At 36.9% G+C, this 22,353-nt stretch overlaps 1 pseudogene; it reads right to left on the bottom strand.

Moving 5' to 3' along the window:
- Positions 1-1,881: 1,881 nt before the first annotated feature.
- LOC101600304 lies at positions 1,882-9,611 on the bottom strand (annotated as a pseudogene).
- Between the last annotated feature and the right edge of the window lie 12,742 nt (positions 9,612-22,353).

The raw sequence follows: 22,353 nt of genomic DNA, 5'->3' as shown, positions 1-22,353 counted from the left end.
TCCCCTTTTTTATTTTGAATTTTGTTAATTTGAAGCTTCTCTTTTTTTTTGCTTGATCAAATTGGCCAGGGATTTGTCAATCTTGTTTATTTTTTCAAAGAACCAGCTCTTTGTTTTGTCAATTGTCTTAATTGTTTCCTTGGTTTCCAATTCATTAAGTTCTGCTCTAATTTTAATTATTTCTTTCCTTCTGAAGCCCTTTGGGTTGGATTTTTCTTGTTTTTCCAGTGCCTTTAGGTGGATGGTTAGGTCATTGATTTGGGATCTTTCTGTCTTTTTTATGAAGGCATTGAGTGCTATGAATGTTCCCCTGAGGACCACCTTCATTGTGTCCCATAAGTTTTGGTATGATGTGTTCTCATTGTCATTCAATTCCAGGAATTTTGCAATTTCATTTTTTTATTTCATCCATTCTCCATTTATTGTTTAAAAGTGTGCTGTTCAGTTTCCAGGTGCCATTGGGATTCTTGGTGCGTCTTTTGTTGTTGATTTCTAGCAATATAGCATTGTGATCTGATATCAGGCAAGGAATTATGTCAATTTTCCTAAATATGTGGAGGTAGTCTTTGTGGCCCAGTATATGGTCTATTTTAGAGAATGTTCCATGGGCTGCTGAGAAGAATGTATAGTCTGTGTGTTTGGGGTGGAAAGTTCTATAGATGTCCATTAGGTTAAAGTGCTCTCTGGTTTTCTTTAGCTCTCTTACTTTGCTGTTGAGTTTCTCTTTGAATGATCTGTCTATTACTGATAATGGTGTATTGAAGTTCCCAGCAGGGATCGGTGCGTGATTGGAGTGCCGAGGTGGGTGCGGTGGTGGTGGGGTGTGGGGCCGCAGCGGTGGGGTGGGCTGCAATGGCTATTTAGTGTTAGGGGTGGCCTACCCACCTGTGAGGGGACCCATGATTCCCTGTACCCCCCAACCTGTGCCCTCCCACTGATAAGAAGACCCAGAAAACCCTTAATGTCTTGCCTTTCTTTCCCTGGGATTTGCAGTGCAGCTAGGCGGTCACCATCTTGGCCCTAAACTTTTTATTTATTTATTTATTGGATTTTCAAGGTAAGGTTTTGATCTAGACCAGGCTAACCTGAATTCACTATGTAGTCTCAGGGTGGTCTCTAACTCATGGTGATCCTCATACCTCTGCCTTATAAGTGCTGGGATTTAAAGCATGTGCCACCATTCCCAGCATTCCTAAACTTTCTGATGAGAATTCAAGATTATAAGCATATAGGTTGTCCTATTATTTCTCTATTCTCCACAAATGAGTCAACATAAAATTCTTTTTGCGGGCTGAAGAGATGGCTTAGTGGTTAAGCACTTGCCTGTGAAGCCTAAGGACCCTGGTTTGAGGCTCTGTTCCCCAGGTCCTACGTTAGCCAGATGCACAAGGGGGCACACGCGTCTGGAGTTCGTTTGCAGAGGCTGGAAGCCCTGGAGCGCCCATTCTCTCTCTCTCCCTCTATCTGTCTTTCTCTCTGTGTCTGTCACTCTCAAATAAATAAATAAATAATTAAAAAATATTTTAAAAAATTCTTTTTGCTAAGTGCAGTAAGTATGTATTTATGATCCATCATAGGTTCTAACACAGTTTTAGGAACAATAAGGGGGAAATAAATTATTATATATATATACAAAGCATCACAAAATCTGAGCAAAATGCCATTTATTTTTCATTGACAACTCTCCATATAGAAATGTCTTTTTTGATGCATAATTTTGATCTATACATCATATGTTCTATTCATTCTCTAACCTTATTTTTTAACTTGAAACTTAAAACATTTCAGATGCTTATAAGAAGTCAATTCATATATCATGTATAGGTGACAGAAAATCTCCCTGAGCTCTAACCACAGACAAAAAAGTACTTCAATTTCAGATCAAAACATTCTTCCACTCAGGGTTTTTTTCAAGGTACTTTTAACATCTTTGTACCTCAAGCTATAGATTAAGGATTCAGCATGGAACCACAATGGTATAAAAGACAGAAGAAATTTTTCCCTCATTCATATACCCTGCTGAGGAGGGCTTGAGATACATAAATGTACCTGATCCAAAGAAGAGAGAAATAGAATAGTAATAATGTGGGAACTGCAGTTGCTGAAGACTTTGGACCTTCCCTCAGTGGATGTTATCTGAAGGATTCTGGACAGCATGAAACTATACAAGGTAAAGATGATGACAGTGGGGATAATGATACATGTTCCACAGACAATGAAAATTCCTATCTCATTGACATAGGTGCTGGTGCAGCAGAGCTGTAACAAAGGAAGGAGGCCATAAACAGTGGTTGATGGTATTTCCATCACAGAAGGTCAGTCTCAACATTCATCTAGTGTGGATCATGGCACCAGAAAGCACCATGAAGTATGAACCAAACATAAGACATAAGCAAACATTTAAAGACATGACAGTGTTATACAAGAGTGTATTGCAGATAGCCACAGAGTAATCATAGTCCATTGCTGTCAGTACATAGCATTCAGAAATATACAAAAGAAAAGAAAAGGAGGAGGAGGAGGAGGAGCTGTGTCATGCATCCCATGTAAGAGATAATGTTCTTTCTTAGAATGAAGTTTATCAGCATTTTGGGTATAATCACAGAATCATAAAAGAGGTCTATACAGGACAAGTTAAGGAGGAAGAACACATGAGGGAATGAAGGTGAGAATTCAGCACAATTAGAATTATCAAAGTCAAATTTCCTGATGTAGGTAAAATATATATCACTAAGATGACTAAGAACAGGAGTATCTGGAGGTCTGGCTGCTCTGTTAACCCAAAGAGAATCAATTCAGTTACAAAAAAAAAAAAATACATTTGCTAGAGTCATTCTTCTGTAAAAGAATCTGTGGAGACAGAAAAAAAATGGTGAAACTTAAGGGCCACTCAGGTCTTACCACTTTCACTTCTCCAATGCATGTAAAGTTTATGCTGGAAATGTGTCTGAAAATGACCTAATTTAAATTAGAGAACCATGAACTTATGCTACCAAGTAACTAAATGCCATCATAGTCTCCATATTTCAATATAAAAACATAACTAAAGTAAGTGTATTTCCAGTAGAGCCTGCAGAGCTGAATGTGCTAATATGACTATGACAAACATGAAGGGAAATGGAGGAACAGTTTTGCCCCAAGGCGAAACTGCTTTCCTCATCTCGCTATGTCATCATTGCAGTCCCACTTTGCTGGTAGAGTCTTTAGGGTCCTTTAGGTATAGCATAAAATCATTTCATCTGCAGATAATGATAATTTAATCTCTTCCTTTCCAATTTGTGTCCCTTGTATGTGTGTCTTGCCTTATTGCTTTGGCTAAGACTTCCAGTACTTTATTTAATAAAAGTGGAGAAAGTGGACAACTTGTCTTATTCCTGATTTTAGTGGAAAAGCTTCAAGTTTTTTCTCCATTTAGTATTATGTTGGCTATAGGCTTGTCTTATTGTCTAGTTCTGGTGAGAAAACAGAGCTTTGGCAGTAGCCTGTATTGTTAGGAGGGGTCTCGCGACCTCCCTGGCTAAAACTCACTGGGATTTATTCCACCTCGTGCATAAGGGTTTCCAGTGGCAATCAATGGCTTCAAAGAGAAGCACTATCCACCCCATTAAAAGATTTTGCCCACACTAGAGCTTTATTTTTATTTGTTCTTAATTATATTTTGAATTATATAGCAAAGATGTGTTTTCCTAGAGAAAGATAACATGTGTTTTACTTTCTGAACCTGTGTTATCACTCTTAATATAATATTTTTCAGATCCATCCATTTTCCTACAAAATTTGATAATTTCATTAGTCTTTACAGCTGAGTAACAGTCCATTATTTATAGGTGTTTTGTCTTCATTATCAATTCATCAGTTGATGGGCATTTAGGTTGGTTCAATTTCCTAGCTATTACAACTAGAGCAGCAATAATCATTGATGATCAAGTATCTATAGAGTAAAGTTAGGAGCCCTCAGGGTATATGAACAGAAGTATTATACCTGGAGCCTGGGTTAGATCTATTATTTGGTATTTAAGTAACCTCCTCATGGCATTCCATAACAGATGTACCAGCTTACACTGCCATCAACAGTGAATAAGGCTGCTTCTTTCTCCACATCCTCACAAGCATTTGTTCTCATTTGATTTGTATTTTTAAATTTTATTTATTTTCCATTTTGGTATTTTCACATATTCACATAATGTATTTTGATCTAACTTCCCCCATTTACCATCTCTTATTCTCCTTTCCTTCTCATTAACACCCTTCTTCTTCCTCCATTGATTCTTCCTCACTTTCATGACTTATTATCCCATTAAGTTTAATTAACATTGCTTGCAAGATCATGGGTTATCTACTCTAGAATGGGCAACTTGCCAGTCATTATGCCATTAATTAACCAGATTCCCCTCTCCTTGCAACCACTGGCTGCCAATTTGCATGAAATAGTGTCTCAAATGTTATGGGATTGGATTTACTATCAAATCCACAGGAGTTATTTCATTCCTGATACTATAATCCTAACCAGAAACTTTGGGCATAGGTCCTAGGGACAAGTCTACTGTTATGGATATGCTGAATAAATAGCATGACAATCTATTATTTTTTCTATTTATCTTATTTGATTTATAAATAAAAATTATTTATTATTGATTGATTAGTGCTGCTGAAAACTTCCATCTCAGAAGTTTCTTGCTACAATTTGCAGTTATTAATGAAAAGATCACAACAGGCAACTTTGAAACAAGATCTGATTAATCAAATAAGACATAAAGTCATCACCTCAAAATAAATCAGGGAACTTCATGGAAGTGGCAAAAAAAAAAAAAAAAAAAAGGATTTAAGAGGAGGATGGGAAGGGAGGCTATGAAACATGTGAAACATGGTCTTCTGAATACCACATGGCTCCTATACTCCTGAACTGTCAGCAGCTATGGTTTCTTGTACAAGGCTGGGCCTGGCAGTATTTCACTCTCATGGAGGAAAAATATGTGACATCACAGACCTCCCTGAGTAGCTAATGCCATTTGATTTCTTGATAATGCCTATTATGATCAGAATGATATGGAATGCCAACATAGTTTTAATTTGTATTTTATTGATGACTAATGATATTGAACATTTTAAAGTATTTATTGACTATGACTACATGTACTTCTTTTGATAATTTAATAAATTTTTTCTGGTTTTTTGAGGTAGGGCCTCACTCTAGCTCAGGCTGACCTGGAATTCACTACTTAGTGTCAGGGTAGCCTCAAACTCATGGCGTTCCTCCTACTTCAGCCCCCGGAGTGCTGGGATTAAAAACATGCACCACCATGCCCAGCTCCTTTGGTGAATTCTATTCAGTTTCATACCCTGTCTTTTTTTTGTTGTTGTTGTTTGTTTGCCTCTACAATATTTACCTTTTTAGTTAACATATTTATAGGCATCAATTAATGACTACAAATTTCAGATGTGTAGTTGGAAATATTTTCTTCCATTCTGTAGAATACCTCTAGAATCTATGGATGGTTTACTAACTTGTACAATAGTTGTTTTTTCTTTTGTTTTGTTTTCGTGATGTTACAGTTTCTGTTTGCCTTATTTCCTGAGCAAGTATGCTGGTGTTCTGCAACCCTTTCTCTAAGCATATAGCTTGAAATGCTGTCTTTCCTTTTTCCTCTAGACTTTTTAGAAGCCAAGGTGTTTAATTGTGACCCTTACTCAATCTGGGATTGCTTGTCTTGCAGGGTGAGGTATAAGGATTTCGTTTCATTCTCCTACATGTAGCTATCTAACCTTCTTAGCACAATTTGTTTAAAATGCTATCTTATTTCCAGAGTAGGGTTTTTTTAAATTCTTCTTTGTCAAAAATCAAGTTGCTATAGTTTCTAGGAGTTGCACATTAATCTTCTATTATATTCCATTGATATGCCTGTCTATATTTGTGCCAGTACCATGGTATTTTGATTATTATGGCTCTGTAGTATTCCCTTTAAGATCTGCAGTAAGACAAGGGTGTCTACACTTTCCATTTCTATTTATTATAGTACTGGGACTCTTGACCAAAGCAAGACAATAAATTGGACAATAAAAAGGGATAAACTGGGTACAAATTGAAAAACAAAATATCCATGTTTGCAGATTCCATGATTAATTACATACAAGATCCTAGAGAGTCCACCGTAAAACTCTTAAACCTAATAAACACTCACAGCAAAGGAGTGGGATACAAAATTAAAACAAAAATAATACTTTTCTTATTTACCAAGGACAAGCACTGGGATGGAAATCAGGAAACTTGTTTGCATTCATGACAGCCACAAAAATTAAATGTCTTTGAATATCCCTAACCAAGGAAATGAAAACTACAAAGTGAAAATCATATAATGTAGAAAAAGAAGACAGCAGAAAATGGAAAGATCTCCCAATCTCATGAGTTGGAAGAATTAATATCATGACAATGGCCATCCTAAAACCAATATACTGAGCATATTCAATGTAATCTCTATCAAGGCTCCAGGGGCATTCTTCACAGAAACAACCCACAACCACCAAAGTTATATTAAAATTCATATGGGTGCACAAAAGACCCTGAACAGCCCAAACACTTCACTGAAAAAAGGAGTGTTGCTGGAAGTATCACCATATCTGAATTCAAATTATAGTACAAGACTCTGAATCTTGAAGCCTGTATCTAAAGAAAAGATACAAGGGTCTATACTCACACCAGTCACCAGAATGGAATTATGGAGAAGGAATCTTGGCAGTCCAAGAATAGGTGGGATTTCTACTTTCTAAGACCACAATGCTTTTGCAAGCTAAGACATCTTTGAATTTACTTTTATATTCTTTTCTGAAAAGCACTGTCTAGAAACAATCTCATATACAGGGGACTCTTCACAAATAACCATTTACCTGTTTCCATGGTTACATTTGCATGACTTCTAACCTTTGTGTCATGTCTTTCTACAACTTATAAGATGACCACAGTCTTGGTGCGAGGAATTTCTAGACTCCTCTCACAGAAAGTACTTTTGGACAAACTAAGTAAGTGCATTTTACCTTATCTATTTCTTCTTCCTAACTGCTTTTAATAAACAGAAGATTTAACAAATGTCAAGACACATCATCTAATATATATGTCTGGCTTTCTGTGGACAGTGAGGATTGATCCTGGACTAGCAGGCTTTGCAAGCAAGTGCCTTTAACTGTTGAGCCATCTCCCCAGTCCCATAATTAAAGAATTACAATGCCTTATAACCTTAAAAGTCTCAAAAACATAATTAGAGAAAATAGCCTCTTCAGCAAATAGTTTTAGGAAAATTGGATTAACACATGAAGAAAGACTCAGGATAGCTATCCCCTGATACCAAAAATCTAAATTCAAAATGAAACAAAAACCTTATTATAATATCAGATAAGTTCCAAACAGCTATAAAACTGCTATAGTGACTGGGCATGTTGTGGCATGCCTTTAATCCAAGCAAATGGGAAGCAGAGATTGGAGGATCTCTGAGAGGTAGAGGTCACCCTGAGACTACATAGTGAATTCCAGGTCAGCCTGGACCAGAGTGAGGCCCTATCTTGTAAAAAAAAAAAAAAAAATCTTCTATAGTAAACTGTAGGAAAAACTGTTCAATAACTAGGAATATGCAATGAATTTCTGAAATTGAGTACAATTTTCACGAAATAATAAATTGTACAAATGAGATTTCAGTAAATTAAATAGCTTCTGCCCATCAAGTGAAGCAATCAGCACAATGAAAGAAAATTTTTGCAACTCTATATATTGCAGGGCAGTAATTTCAACAATCTGTAAAGAACTAAAAATAACTCAATAACTGGCAAATGATTTACACATTTTTCAAAAGGATAATTTCAAATTAAGTGCCAACCACTATGTGAAAGTCTGTTCAACATTCTTAGCCATGAGTGAACTATGAATCAAAACTTCACTGAGATTAATTCTCACCTCAATCCAAATTGATATCACTCAGAAAACAAAGAACGCTAGTGAGGACTGAGGTCTTGCAAGCCTTCTAGATTCTTAGTTGAATGTAAATTAGTATACCCACTATGGAAGTCAGCACAAATGATCCTATAAGGAAAATGTCCACATTCATGGTACATTATTCTGTCATCCACATCTTTGTCTGAACTTTCCTAAACCTCCTAATCCTTGTGATCCCTGTTAAAATAATTCAGGAGACATACACAGGGTGCTGTAGAAGATAGGAAGACTTCATTACAGCAAAAAGTAGAGTACTCTTAAGTAGTGAGAATGGGCAATGGCCAAAAAGGCCATTGTGCTGATCTATGTATTATTTATATGCAAGCAAAGAGAGACAGAGAGAAAGGGCAGGCCAGGGCTTTCCAACCACTGCCAATAAATTCCAGATGCATGGCCACTCTGTCCACCTTGCTTTACATGGGCACTGGGAAATTGAACCCAAATCATGAGCCTTTTCAGGCAAGTGCCTTAACTGCCAAGCCTCTCTCTAGCCCAGATGTATGCCTTAGGAAACCTTCATATCATTTATCAAGTCACTAGAACATGTGAGGACTGTGAGGACATTCTTATATACAGCTGAATGACAGGCCTACTTGTGGTATATGTGCTCACATTTATTTGGAGGTCACTGGTTGACTTCAAGTATCTTCAGAGGTCACTCATTACCTTATTTATTAAGACAGGATCTCTTATTGAATCTAGATCTTACCTGTTCTGCCAATTGAGTTAACCAGCTTGTCTTGAAGTTCCCATATCACTACTTTCTGAGCTGTGGGATTATAAGTGGTCCATGGTACCTTCCCAGCATGTATGTGTATGCTGGAGTCCAAACTCAGGTCATCATACTTCAGATCCCACACTTTGGTCAAGTATTCAGAGTTCTTCCACTTCATTTCCTGATGTAAATAGAAGATGTCTATGAGGAAAGGGCCATCACCAATCATGCCCAATCCTGCCTTATACTTCTGAGAGTATATACCAGAAGCAACAGTGTCAGAGAACCACAAAGATTGCTGTAAATCTATATTTTCATTGAAGCACAAATTCACAATGATCAAATTAAGAAGTTAGCATAAACATTATTGATAGGTTGATAGATGATTGATTGATTATTATGAAAGCAAAAGAAAGACTACTTGTTAGAGGCTGAATGCTAGGTATCTGGGGAAGAAAAAAGAGAAAGAAATTTGTCATGGTTATGAGGAAATTACAGCAGAACTCAATATGTAAATGATTCCTTTAAACCCATTGTATTGAATGTTCCTTCCCACATTCAGGTGTATATTTTATCAGCAATTAAATCAACCTGGAATTTCCTCACAGATAACATCTCTAATAGTCCACATTGCTCTTTCTTGGGCCACAGTCATACATTTTGCTCAGTGCTAGTCACAAACTCCTGGCATCTGCAAAATCCTGGAGCATCTGTTGCAACAACTTCAAACTTCATGCAGTGGCCCCTCAGGAAGTCCTTGCAGGAATCAGAATCTTCCACACTTTTTCATGCTTCAGCAGCTTCAAATACCAGTTACAAACTCCATAACACCCTCACTCTTAGTCTTGTCTGTAAAACAAGTGATATGTGGATGACTGCAAAGTTTTGCTGCCAGCTTGAGATATCATGTGACCCCATTAGACCAAAGCTGGAGTGGCCTCTTGGTGATGAGATCTAAAAAGAAAATGCTGTTGCTCTCTATTATGGTTGGCGTGTTTAAGAGGAGTGAGCAGTAGCCATTCTGTAGTCTGAAAATGATCCTGCCTTGATATTTTTTAAAATTTTTTTTATTAGTTTTCTATTCTGCAAGTACAGGCAGTTTGGTACCATTATTAGGCTCATCCGTGACCTACACCCTCCTCATTGGCCTCTCCTTGTTGAGGTATATGGATCATGCATTGTGGAATTAGCTCACAGTTATTGGCACAATAAATGTCTCTGCATATCATGACCCAATATGTGGCTCTGACATTCTTTCCACCCCATTCTTCTGCAAAATTTCCCTGAGCCATGTTGGGTTCATTTCTGGTCTGCTTCAGTGAGGTGTTGGGGGCCTCTGGGGCTCTGGCTCTCTGATTTGGTAGGCGTTGATTTTTCTCTGTGTTGGTCTCCTTCCCCCTTGTGCTGGTATCCGGTTCATCAGGAAAACAGCACCCTTGCTTATTTCACCAATTTTTCTTAGTTTCAGCCGGGGCCCCTTTGAGGTATGATGGGGTGGCTCTCTCCTTAGGATCTTCATCTACCTGAAAAAGAGAAGCATATTCTCCAATGGAGAGTAAGTCAGCACCAGGACAAATGAGATATCCCTTACTTTTTTAATAGAAAGTTTAATAGGTGTAGGCCCTCTTGTAGCCGATGATTGATGGTAGCTTGATATTGGAGAGTGGGCTTATGTTTGGATATGGTTCTGACTTGACTTGTTTCCCAACTCCAGCTATGGGTCTCACTGAGATCAGTTAGCCAAATCAAGAGCAGTTGGTTCCCCACCATGGCTGTGTTCCACTATTGCACTTGTGTGAGCATCACAACAGGTTATTTGTTGCTAAGTAGGTTGAACCATGAGTTGCTTGGACAGATATTGGTCGTTTACCCCAGTTGCCCATGTAGCACCTTCTGGCACTAGATACACTGACTGTCTGGGGACTGACTCTCTCCTGGCTTCCAGCCACGCCATTCCATTTTATGTGTCAGCTGCATATGGTGTCTTCAGCAACAGGGTCTAACCACTAACCTTTCGTGGGTCATCAAGTACTCTGACAGAAATCTGTCATTCTTTTAGAAAGCCTTTTCTTACTAAATGATTTTTCAAAATAGATAAATTCTGTACAATAAAATTAAATTAATTGTGTCATGGAACAAGCCGTGTGTGTGTGTGTGTGTGTGTGTGTTTGTATGTATATATATATATATATATGCATGAGGACCAGCATTTGTTGCATGACAACTAAGCTTTTCTTTCTCTTTTACCTTCCAATTCATTTCTGATGCATACAAATACATGAAATGATGAAGAGAGAGCTCATGAGATTTCTCTAGGCACTGTAGCTCTAGTGACTCCATACTGGAGTCTGACATTAGTTACTCAGTTCTACCTGAGACAAAATTTAAAGCATATAGGTGATTCACCAGATTATAAATCACTAAGGAAGATTGCAGGCCTGTTGTCTGCTGGTGAAAGTCAGTGTTCAGAGAAAGGCGCATGTTTTCTATACAAAGCGCAGCAGGAGAGCCACTCCCTTCATCTAGTAGTCAGCTTAATTAACAGTGAATGGTCCCAATGATGCAGGAAAAAAAAACTGTATGAAATTTATGAAAAAATTCCATGTTGATCTATGTATACTATATCAACACAATTTCCTGTGTAATGTCAACTACATACATTTGGAATTATTCCATTTAGGATATAAACCTACTGGTAACATTGGTTACATACAGCATGCTGGTACAAATTGCTAGTTGCATAATGGCAAAAATAATACGAAATGGTGTGCATGTTTGTCTGTGCTGTGAATAACTGAATATCTTGTGTACAGCCAGTTAAAAGCCGAAGCATATTTCTTTTGCAGTGATCATGAAGGAATTCTGACAGCCCAGGGACACTGCCACTGAAAACAAGATCCCTCTCCCTGAACACTGAGAGCCCAAGACATTGACTGATGTTATACAAACATCTCATAAAAACACAGAAATTGAGGCCCATCTGTGTGTGCTTGTGTGTGTCTATACTGTGACACACGAATCCAGTGGGACTTGAGGCTGAGTAAATAAAAAGTATAGAACTCACCGCATCTTTTTACTTTTGACCTCAACAACCTACCAACAGAGTGTACCTGGTCATTGTCATTCCAGCAATAACCCTGCCAGCAATCACAGGTTGCGTAGATAAAAGCTTGATTAATCAAATTGTGGAATTTATTGTAAATCCTTTCCTGTCTCTAACTAAAGAATCATTTTTGTTATAGGCATAAAATTTCAAGCTCCCCCTCTAATGTAGAAAGATCCCTTTTCTAGTATGCTGGCAAAGATGAAGTCCATGGCTTCCAAGTAGAAAACTGGGCTACCACACTGTCAGTACAATTATTTTTTATCTCATATTAGCCATATTGCCTTTCACATAACAAAAACATAAAGCACTATTTTTCCATTTTGGAAATCATATTTAAATGTTATTTATTTATTTTTTGGTTGGCATACAGAGATTTAGGTGTCACTCATTCAAGCATTCTAAAATGCAACTTGTTTTTATTTTCATCTTCTATCTTCTCTCTTCCAGTTCCCCTCTCTGCCCACTGAATCTCATGTATCCATTTGACCTTCATTCCCTGCTCCTCTCCAGCTCATCAATACCTTTTAAAAGATCAATTTTTTTTTCTGTAGAGTATGGAAAAACCCAGACTTGTTTATCTTATTTTTTAAAATTCAAATATATGAACAGAGACTAACTTGCTAAGTAAATCAATTGCATTGCTTCTTTTAAACTGTTATCTTAATTTTATCAAGTACATTTATACTTTTAAATTTTATTTTTATAACAGAAAATAAAAATATGGGAATAAATACATTCCTGAAATTAAAATATACATATTGGGGCTTCCAGTTAAGATAGCGGTGCAGGTACCACGCCAAACCAGCCTAAGGAGGAAAAAGTAAAAACAAAAACAAAAAACAGCAAAATACACATGTTTACTAAAAAGTGAGGTGTGTAGGAAATTGAAACAGCATCAGAGAAGTAGGAAAGATCCAGAGCCTGCACCAACAGAAGTGCCTTGGTGGGGTGGGTCTGCACGCCAGACCGCATCAGCAGTGATTGACTTGAGCCACAGGAAAAGCCAGGTGAGGGGAGTTTCCACTCACACCAGAGCTCTCCTCAAACTCAAGATACATGAAAGGAGAGCAGCAGTGAACAACAGAGGAGCAAATCCCAAGGTAGAAGAACACATGGAAAGTGGGCAAACTGAGAAGCATCCGTTCCCTCCCCTTCCCTACCCCTGTGCCCAGCCCTCAGGAACAGAGCAGTGGTCCAGGGACCCAAGCATGCCTACCTGAACTGACAGAGCACCAAAGAGGGACTCAATCAAGAGTGCAGCTGAGACCAAAATCATCCCCCAAAATAACTGGAATTACACCAGGTCAGTACTAGCCTAATAAACCTGGTATTTATGCCTGAACCAGAAGTGCTAATTGCACCTTGCATATCAGGATAAATTATATGTTAAATCAGATGGATGGTCAAATTTGCCATTCTTAAATAAGCTGTATTTTGAGCTTGTTATTTGTTGCTTCTTGAATCATAGTGGCTTTGTTTACTCTTCTGTTTTACATTAGGGAAGTGTCTCACCTGGTCACAAACTGACTTGGAACCCTCTACAGACAAGAAGTCTTAACTGCCTTGTTCTCAGGATTAAGGGAGTGGGTGAGGCACCACACAGGCTAAGGGACAGACAGAGGACCTGGTTGTCATAATACCTACTCTTGGATAAATACAACGTGCTGTTGCAGACTGAAGGTGTACATTGTATAGTTAAATTTTAGAATCTGCCTGTATTTTGTTCCACATAGCCTACTTGAACACTCTCATAACAGATACACCCAACACCTAGAATCACTTTTGTAGATACTCTGAGAAACTTCAGAGCCACACCTAGCACTTTAAGCTCCTACCCTAAAGATATATAACATCAGATTGATTGATACTCCTCGTAATACCCAGCTAACTGGAAAATCCAATAATTAAACAATCCAAGATGCAAAAATATATACATTATAACACAAGAAACACCAAAAATCAAGAAAATATAAATCCACCAAAAAGTAATAATGCATCAGAAATGACCTCCAATGAGAATGAGATAGAAGTAATGCCTGAGAAAAATTTCAAAAGAATGATTATAAATATGTTCAAAGAACTCAAAGAAGAAATCAAAGGAAGCAAAGAAGACACAGGACACCAATTTAATGAAATAAAGAGGTCAATACTAGACATAAATAAGGAAATAGAAATAATAAAGGAAAACCAGTTAGAATTACTAGCAATAAAGAACACAATTAATGAAATAAAAAACTTTGTAGAAAATCTCACCAGTAGAATGGATGAAGGCGAGGACAGAATATCAAAGCTAGAAGACCAGGCAGCAGATCTAATATGGTCCAACAAAAAGAAAGAAAAAGTTATGGAATTTCAAGACATTCTGAACAAAGAGAAAGACAAACTTATAGAATTTCAAGATATTCGGATTTGGGAATTTAAAGATATTCGGGACACTCTGAAAAGATCAAATATAAGAATTCAGGGCATAGTAGAAAGAGAAGAATTTCACTGCAAAGGCATATTTGGCATCTTCAACAAAATCATTGAAGAAAACTTCCCCCAAATTGGGAAAGAGGTGCCAATGCAGATACAGGAATCCTTTAGAGCACCAGCCAGACAAAACCTAGAAAGAACCTCTCCTCGCCATATTAAAATCAAACTACCAAACACACAAACCAAAGAAAAAATATTGAAAGCAGTCAGAGAGAAAAATCAAGTTACATACAAAGGCAAGCCTATCGGTATTACAGCAGCTAACTCAGCACAAACTTTAAAAGCCAGAAGGGAGTGATGTATTACAAGTTCTGAAAGATAACAACTGTCAACCAAGGATACTTTATCCTGCAAAACTATCCATTCAAATAGATGGAGAAATAAGGACATTCCACGGCTAAAGAACTATTTGAAGACAAAACCAGTGCTACAGAAAATACTTCAAAGAATCCTCCATGCTGAAGAAAAAGAAAAGCACACATATAAGGAACTGGGGGGTGGGGAGAGCCCTCAAATACTAGTTAACACAAGAGAGCAAAGGTAAAACTGAAAAAACTACAAAAAAAATGGCAAAAATGAATACAACCTTTCAATATATCTCTTAATATCAACAGCCTCAATGCCCCAACCAAAAGACATAGGTTTGAGGACTGTGTTAAAAAGCAGGATCCTTCAATTTGTTGCCTCCAAGAAACCCACCTTTCTACAAAGAATGGACACTATCTTAGGGTTAAACGTTGGAAAATGGTGTTTCAAGCAAAAGGACCTAGTTAACAAGCAGGGGTTGCTATCCTAATATCTGACAAGGAAGACTTCAGTCCAACTTTAGTTAAGAAAGATAAGGAAGGCCACTTTATTTTGATTAAAGGCACCCACCAACAATAGGACATTACAATCCTAAACCTATGTGCTCCTAACATAGGGACACCAAATACATCAAATAAATGCTATTAGAACTAAGGTCAGAGATAACACCAAACACAGTGGTAGTGGGTGACTTCAACACCTCACTCTCATCAATTGACAGGTCATACTGGGAAAAAAAAAAAAAAAAAAACAGAGAGGCATCTGGACTAAATGAGGTCATAGAAGGAATGGACCTAACAGATGTCTACAGGACATTTCATCCAAATGCTGCAGAATATACATTCTCTTCAGCAGCACATGGACCATTCTCTAAAATACACCATATATTAGGATACAAAGCAAATATTAACAAATACAGGAAAATTGAAATAATTCCTTGTATTCTATCTGAACACAATGGAATCAAACTACAAATCAGGAGCAAGAAAGGCTATAGAGCAGACACAAAATCATGAAAATTAAACAACACATTAGTAAATGATGAATGGGTCAATGAAGAAATCAAGAGGTAATACAAAAAATTTATAGAGTCAAACTATAATGAGAATACAACATACCAAAACCACTGGGACACAATGAAGGCAGTCCTAAGAGGTAAATTTATAGCTTTAGGTACCTATATTAAGAAATTAGAAAGGTCACAAGTAAATGTCCCAATGCTTCACCTTAAGGCCTATAGAAAAAGAATAACAAGGCAAACCCAAAATCAGCAGATGGGAAGAAATAATAAAGATTAGGGCAGAAATTAATGAAATAGAAACAAACAAAAAATCCAAAGCACAATGAAATGAAGACTTGGTTCTTTGAAAGGATAAACAAGTTTGATAATCCCTTAGCAAATCTGTCCAAAAGAGAAAGAGAAGAGTCACAAATTAATAAAATTAGAGATGAAAAGTTTAACATTACAACAGATGCCAGAGAAATTCAAAAAATCATGGAGATATACTATAAGAGCATATACTCCACAAAGTATGAAAATCTGAAAGAAATGGATGATTTCTTTGAACTATATGGCCTATCTAAATTAAATCGAGATGAGATTAATCACTTAAATAGACCTGTAAAAGCATGGAGATCCGAACAATTATCAAAAATCTCCCAACTAAATAAAGCCCAGGCCCAGATGGATTCACTGCTGAATTTTACCAGACTTTCAAGGAAGAGCTAACACCATTGTTTCTTAAGCTTTTCCATAAAATAGCAAAAGAAGGAATTCTACCAAACTCTTTCTATGAAGCCAGCATCATCCTAATACCAAAACCAGGCAAAGAGAACAAAACAAGAAAATTACAGACCTCTCCCTCATGAACATAGATGCCAAAATTCTCATCAAAATATTGGCAAACAGAATACAAGAATTTATCAGAAAGATCATTCACCCTGACCAAGTAGGCTTTATCCCAGAGGTGCAGGGGTGGTTCAACATTCGCACATCAATAAATGTAATTCATTATATAAATGGACTGAAAAACAAAAATCATATGATCATCTCATTAGATGCAGAGAAAGCAATTGACAAAATCCAACATCCCTTTATGATAAAAGCCCTTCAGAGACTGGGAATAGAAGGAACATATCTCAATATAATAAAGGCTATTTATGACAAGCCTACAGCCAACATATTACTAAATGGGAAAAAGCTGTAGGCTTTTCCACGAAAATCAGGAACAAGACAAGTGTGTCTACTGTCCCCACTTTTATTTAATATAGTACTGGTAGTCTTAGCCATAGCAATAAGGCAAGAGATACACATAAAAGGGATACAAATTGGAAAGGAAGAGATCAAATTATCATTATATGAACATGACATGATTCTATATAAAAGGACCCTATATAAAGACACTACCAGCAAACTTTTAGAGCTGATAAACACTTACAGCCATGTAGCAGGATACAAAATAAATACACAGAAATCAGTAGCCTTCATATATGCTAACAACAAACACACAAAGGATGAAATCAGAGAATCATTCCCATTCACAATTGCATCAAAAAAAAAAAAAGTACCTTAGAATAAACCTAACCAAGGAAGTAAAGGATCTCTACAATGAGAACTTTAAAACACTCAGGTGAGAAATTGCAGAAGACACTAGGATGTGGAAAAACATCCCTTGTCCCTGGATTGGAAGAATCAATACTGTGAAAATGGCAATCTTACCAAAAGCAATCTACACATTTAATGCAATCCCCATCAAAATTCCAAAGGCATTCTTCGTGGAAATAGAAAAAACAATCCAAACATCCATTTGGAATCACAAAAAAACCCTCAAATATCTAAAATAATACTGAGCAACAAAAATAAGGCTGGTGGTATCACCATACCTGATTTTAACCTGTACTACAGAGCCATAGTAACATCAGCAGCATGGTACTGGCACAAAGCAGACACACAGATCAATGGAACAGAATAGAGGACCCAGATGTAAGTCCAGTTAGCTATAGCCACCTGATATTTGATAAAAATGCCTAAAGTATTCATTGGAGAAAAGACAGCCTCTTCAGCAAATGGTGTTGGGAAAACTGGATATGTATCTGTAGAAGGATGGAAATAGATCTTTCTCTCTCTCCATGCACAAGAATTAAGTCCAAATGGATTAAAGACCTTAACATCAGACCTGAAACTCTAAAACTGCTAGAGGAAAAAGTAGGGGAAACCTTTCAACATATTGTTCTTGGCAAAGACTTTCTGAATACAACCCTAATTGCTCAGGCAATAAAACCACAGATTACTCCCTGGGACCTCATGAAATTACAAAGATTTTGCACTGCAAAGGACACTGTGAAGAAAGCAAAGAGGCAACCCACAGAATGGGAAAAAGTCATTGCCAGCTATATATCTGATAGTAGATTAATATGTAGGATATACAAAGAACTCAAAAAGTTAAATAAGAAATTAAATAAGCCAATCAAAAAATGGGCTATGGAGCTAAATAGAGATTTCTCAAAGGAAGCAATACTGATGGCATATAAGCATCTAAAAAAAAGGTCAACGTCCCTCGTCATGGGTGAAATGCAGATTAAAACTAAATTGAGATTCCATCTCACTCCTGTCAGATTGGCTACCATCATGAAAAGAAATGATCATAAATGTTGGCTAGGATGTGGAAAAAGAGGTACCCTTCTACACTGTTGGTGGGTATGCAATCTATTCCATCCATTGTGGAAATCAGTGTGGGGGCTCGTGAAACAGCTGAAGATTAATCTACTATATGACCCAGCTATAGCACTTCTAGGCATATATCCAAAGGATTCATCTCATTTCCTTAGGAGTACATGCTCAACCATGTTTATTGCTGGTCAACTTATAATAGCTGGGAAATGGAACTAGCCTAGATGTCGCTCAACTGATGAGTGGATAATGAAGTTATGGCACATTTATACAATGGAATTCTACTCAGTGGTAAAGAAAAGTGAAGTTATGAAATTTGCAGAAAAATGCATGGATCTGGAAAAGATTATACTAAGTTAGGTAATCCAGGCCCATAAAGCTAAGTGTCACATGTTATCCTTCATATGTGAATCATAGCTGCAGATGTTTGGGCTTCTGTGTGAGAAGGAAAAATCTCAGTAGCAGGGGACAGTAAGCTAAAAAAGAGGTACAAAGGAAAGAGAAAGGGAGGAGGATACTTAATATGTTGGTATTGTATATATGTAATAGAAGAATAGATTAATGGGGGTAAAAAAGCCCAAAGTAAGGTCAGGTGAGGAGATTGAATAAAGGAAAGGTGGAAGGAAGGCTAATAAAATTCTAAAAGGATATAAAGAAATCATATGGAATCATCCAATTTTGGACAATGGAACACTCAGGAGCCATAGATCATTGCCAGAAAATTTTCATTGCCAGGGACAGGATATCTTCCAGTGAGTTGTTGGCCAGGGAGGTTCCTGATGCCATCATAGGCCACTGCCGTGGCCCTTCGTTTCCCACCAGGAATCAATGGTAAGACCTTATTGCTGAAGACTCCACATACTTGGGTGGCAAGGCCACTGAGAAATCCTGCTGAGCTGAAAGAAGCCATTCTACATGTATTTCAATGGGAGAAAGAGATACCACCAGTGAAGATACTCAACAGTGGACACTGCAAGCCTTATAATTGGCCAACCAGGCCAAATGAGCAAACAGGTGCAATAGTAGCACATATGTCATGGTGGAAACCAACTGCCCTCTAATTGGACTGGAGGCCCACTCCTAGGGAGGGAATACATCCCTGATACTGAAAACTTAAAACATGGGTAGTCATGAGACCTAGAGGTGTAGCATCTGCTGATGTCTGGATAAGTGTATATACTATACTTATCAAACTGCTCAGTAAACACTTCTTTTAATATTCATACCATTCCATTAATGCTACTGTCACTTTGGGTAGAGAATCTTCTCTTTTCTGATGGCAGTGACCTTGGAATGACTTAGAAAGTATCATGGTGCTGGAAAGAAGTGACTAGAATACTGAGTAACATCTCAATTACATCTTCCAAGGTTCAGGGCCTAATGCAGAAGATGTGGTGGAAAGAATGTAAGAGCCAAAGGAAGAGTTGGACTCCTTACAAGTGCTCCCTCCAGACATAAAATGGCCTGGATATCCATGACCTCATAGTGCCTGGCACTACCTACACAAGACCATCATAAGAGGAGGGAAAGATCACTACATCAAAATAAAAGAAAGACTTATTGAGATGGGGAGGTGATATGAAGGAGAATGGAATTTCAAAGAGGAAAGTGGGGGGAGGGAGGGTATCACCATGGGATATTTTTTATAATCATGGAAAATGTTTTAAAAAATTAAGAAAAATAAAATAAAATAAGATTTAACAAAATAAATATTTTTGAAAAGTTAAAAAATATATATATAGGGCTGGAGAGATGATGTAGCGGTTAAGCACTTGCCTGTGAAGCCTAAGGACCCCGGTTTGAGGCTCTGTTCCTCAGGTCCTACGTTAGCCAAATGCACAAGGGGGCGCACGCGTCTGGAGTTCGTTTGCAGAGGCTGGAAGCCCTGGCGCGCCCATTCTCCCTCTCCCCCTCTATCTGTCTTTCTCTCTGTGTTTGTCGCTCTCAAATAAATAAATAAATAAATAAATTATATATATATATATATATACATACATATATATATATATATAATATATATAACTTATTTTTTGGAGGTTTTAAAATGAGAGATCAGTGATCCACTTTAACTACTTTGGGTACTTTGAATAGTAATAAAATACATTAGATATGGTACCCCTGCAATGTTTATAAAGGATTCCAACTACTAGAGATATTACTTTACTATTTTTATTCAAAAAGGAAAAACTAACTTTACCCAAAGATGTTATCGGAAACAGAAAAAAATACCACCCATTTCAACTTTTTATATAAAATAACGTGCTAGGAGATGGATCGGTTGGTAAAATTCTTGCTAGGCAAGCATGAAGACCTGAGATGAGCTCCCAGAATGCACATAAAAAGCCCACATAGTATAATTCCAGCACTAGAGAGGGAGGTGGAAATAAGGAATCACTAGGGTTCACTGGTTTACTAGTCTAGTTCTAGGTACAGTGAGAGATATCCTACATCAACCTCTGGCCTGTGCATACATATGTATATACATACATATATTCATTCATTAAAAAATTCAAGTGTGTTGATATTGGAGTCAATGAAAAAGACCAAATGGTCCTTTCAAACATCAGTATATTAAGCCATGTTATATATCCAAACTCAGGTAATTGAGACACTCAAACACTTAGGTTCAATTTTTCAAACTCTAATACTCAATGGAGAATTGAAAAATATTTTATATTTTATATTATAAAAGTTTATATTATTGAAGTTATCCTAGAAAGTCTTTGAATTGTGGCATTGCATCATATAAAAAATTCTCAGCACAGTCATTTTTGCCTATTTTCTCATAAGAAAAATTAATGATCATTCTCCACCCAGAAAGTCATTACCACAATTTAGTTTATTAAGCTTTATAGATTTTTTTCATATTCTCATTACAATCCCAACTCAAGGAATATTTTAGTGACTTTTAGTCCATATGAGAATGGCAATGAAAACAATCAATAACAGTAATTGAATCTAATCCTTTTTGCTCTCTGAACTTAAAATTTCTATAAAATTATATGATACAAGATAATATCATTTCCAGAGAGTATTTTTAAATTTAGTTTTTATGATAAAGGTGGGGAGAAAGAGAGAGAGAATAGGCACACCAGGGCCTCCACCCACTTCAAATGAACTCCAGACATATGTGCCACCTTGTGCATCTGGCTTAACGTGGGTCCTGGGGAATTGAACCTGTGTCTTTTGGCTTTGCAGGCAAGCAGTTTAACTGCAAAGCCATTTCTCCTAGAGAAACTTTGTAGTCTACATATTGCTTGAACAACTTCAGAAGGAATGTAAAAGGATCCATTTTCTTCTTATTTTACAAGTTCATACATCTTAAACCATTGTTATTTCATGTACTGAAGTTGTTCCCTCACTTATAATTCCCCCTGAATATATTCACAAAGTTGTAATTTTCTCTTTTGGAAACCCTGGTCACCTATATAAATCATGGACAATAGGCTTCACCTCAACTTTATGACCAGAGGAGGGAAATTAAAGCAATTCAAGTTTTACCGAGTGATGCAAAGTCAAAGCAAATTACAGTTTACTTTTAATTGATCGTTTTCCACATAGAGATCTGCTATTTCTTGTCTATATATCTCCTTCACTTGTGGCATTTAAATTCTATTCTCTTCTAAGATCCTATTTTCTAATCTAAAAGTCTTTTGAAGCATTTTAGATGATCGTTTCTAAAAGGAGACAGATTCCAACTTGAACCAACTATACTTACAAAATCAGTTATCTTTGTTCCCAACACAAAGACCATAAAATGTTTTCCTGGACAAAGACTGACACAACAAACCCCTGAGCTGATTTTGAAACAAAAAATAATAGTAAAATCACAAAGTGGAAATGCTACCTCATATTGTACTTTACTGAAATAAACCAATAGTACAAAGGAAGCAGAAGCTATAGTGAAAAGGAAAATAGGTTTGGAATCAAAATCAAGAAATTAAAACTTTATGTTAAATTTCTCCTTTAAGAGTCCATGTGTCACATAAACTCTCAACCTAGCTCAGTTTCATTGTTCAGTTAATATACCAAATATATCTTAACAATGAAAAGTGTTGGTTTTTCATATATATATACACACACACATATATATATGTATATGT

Source organism: Jaculus jaculus, chromosome 3, assembly GCF_020740685.1.
Source record: "Jaculus jaculus isolate mJacJac1 chromosome 3, mJacJac1.mat.Y.cur, whole genome shotgun sequence".
NCBI classification, from domain to species: domain Eukaryota; kingdom Metazoa; phylum Chordata; class Mammalia; order Rodentia; family Dipodidae; genus Jaculus; species Jaculus jaculus.
The sequence above is the reverse complement of the archived record's forward strand: the minus strand, read 5'-3'. Positions and strand labels throughout refer to the sequence as shown.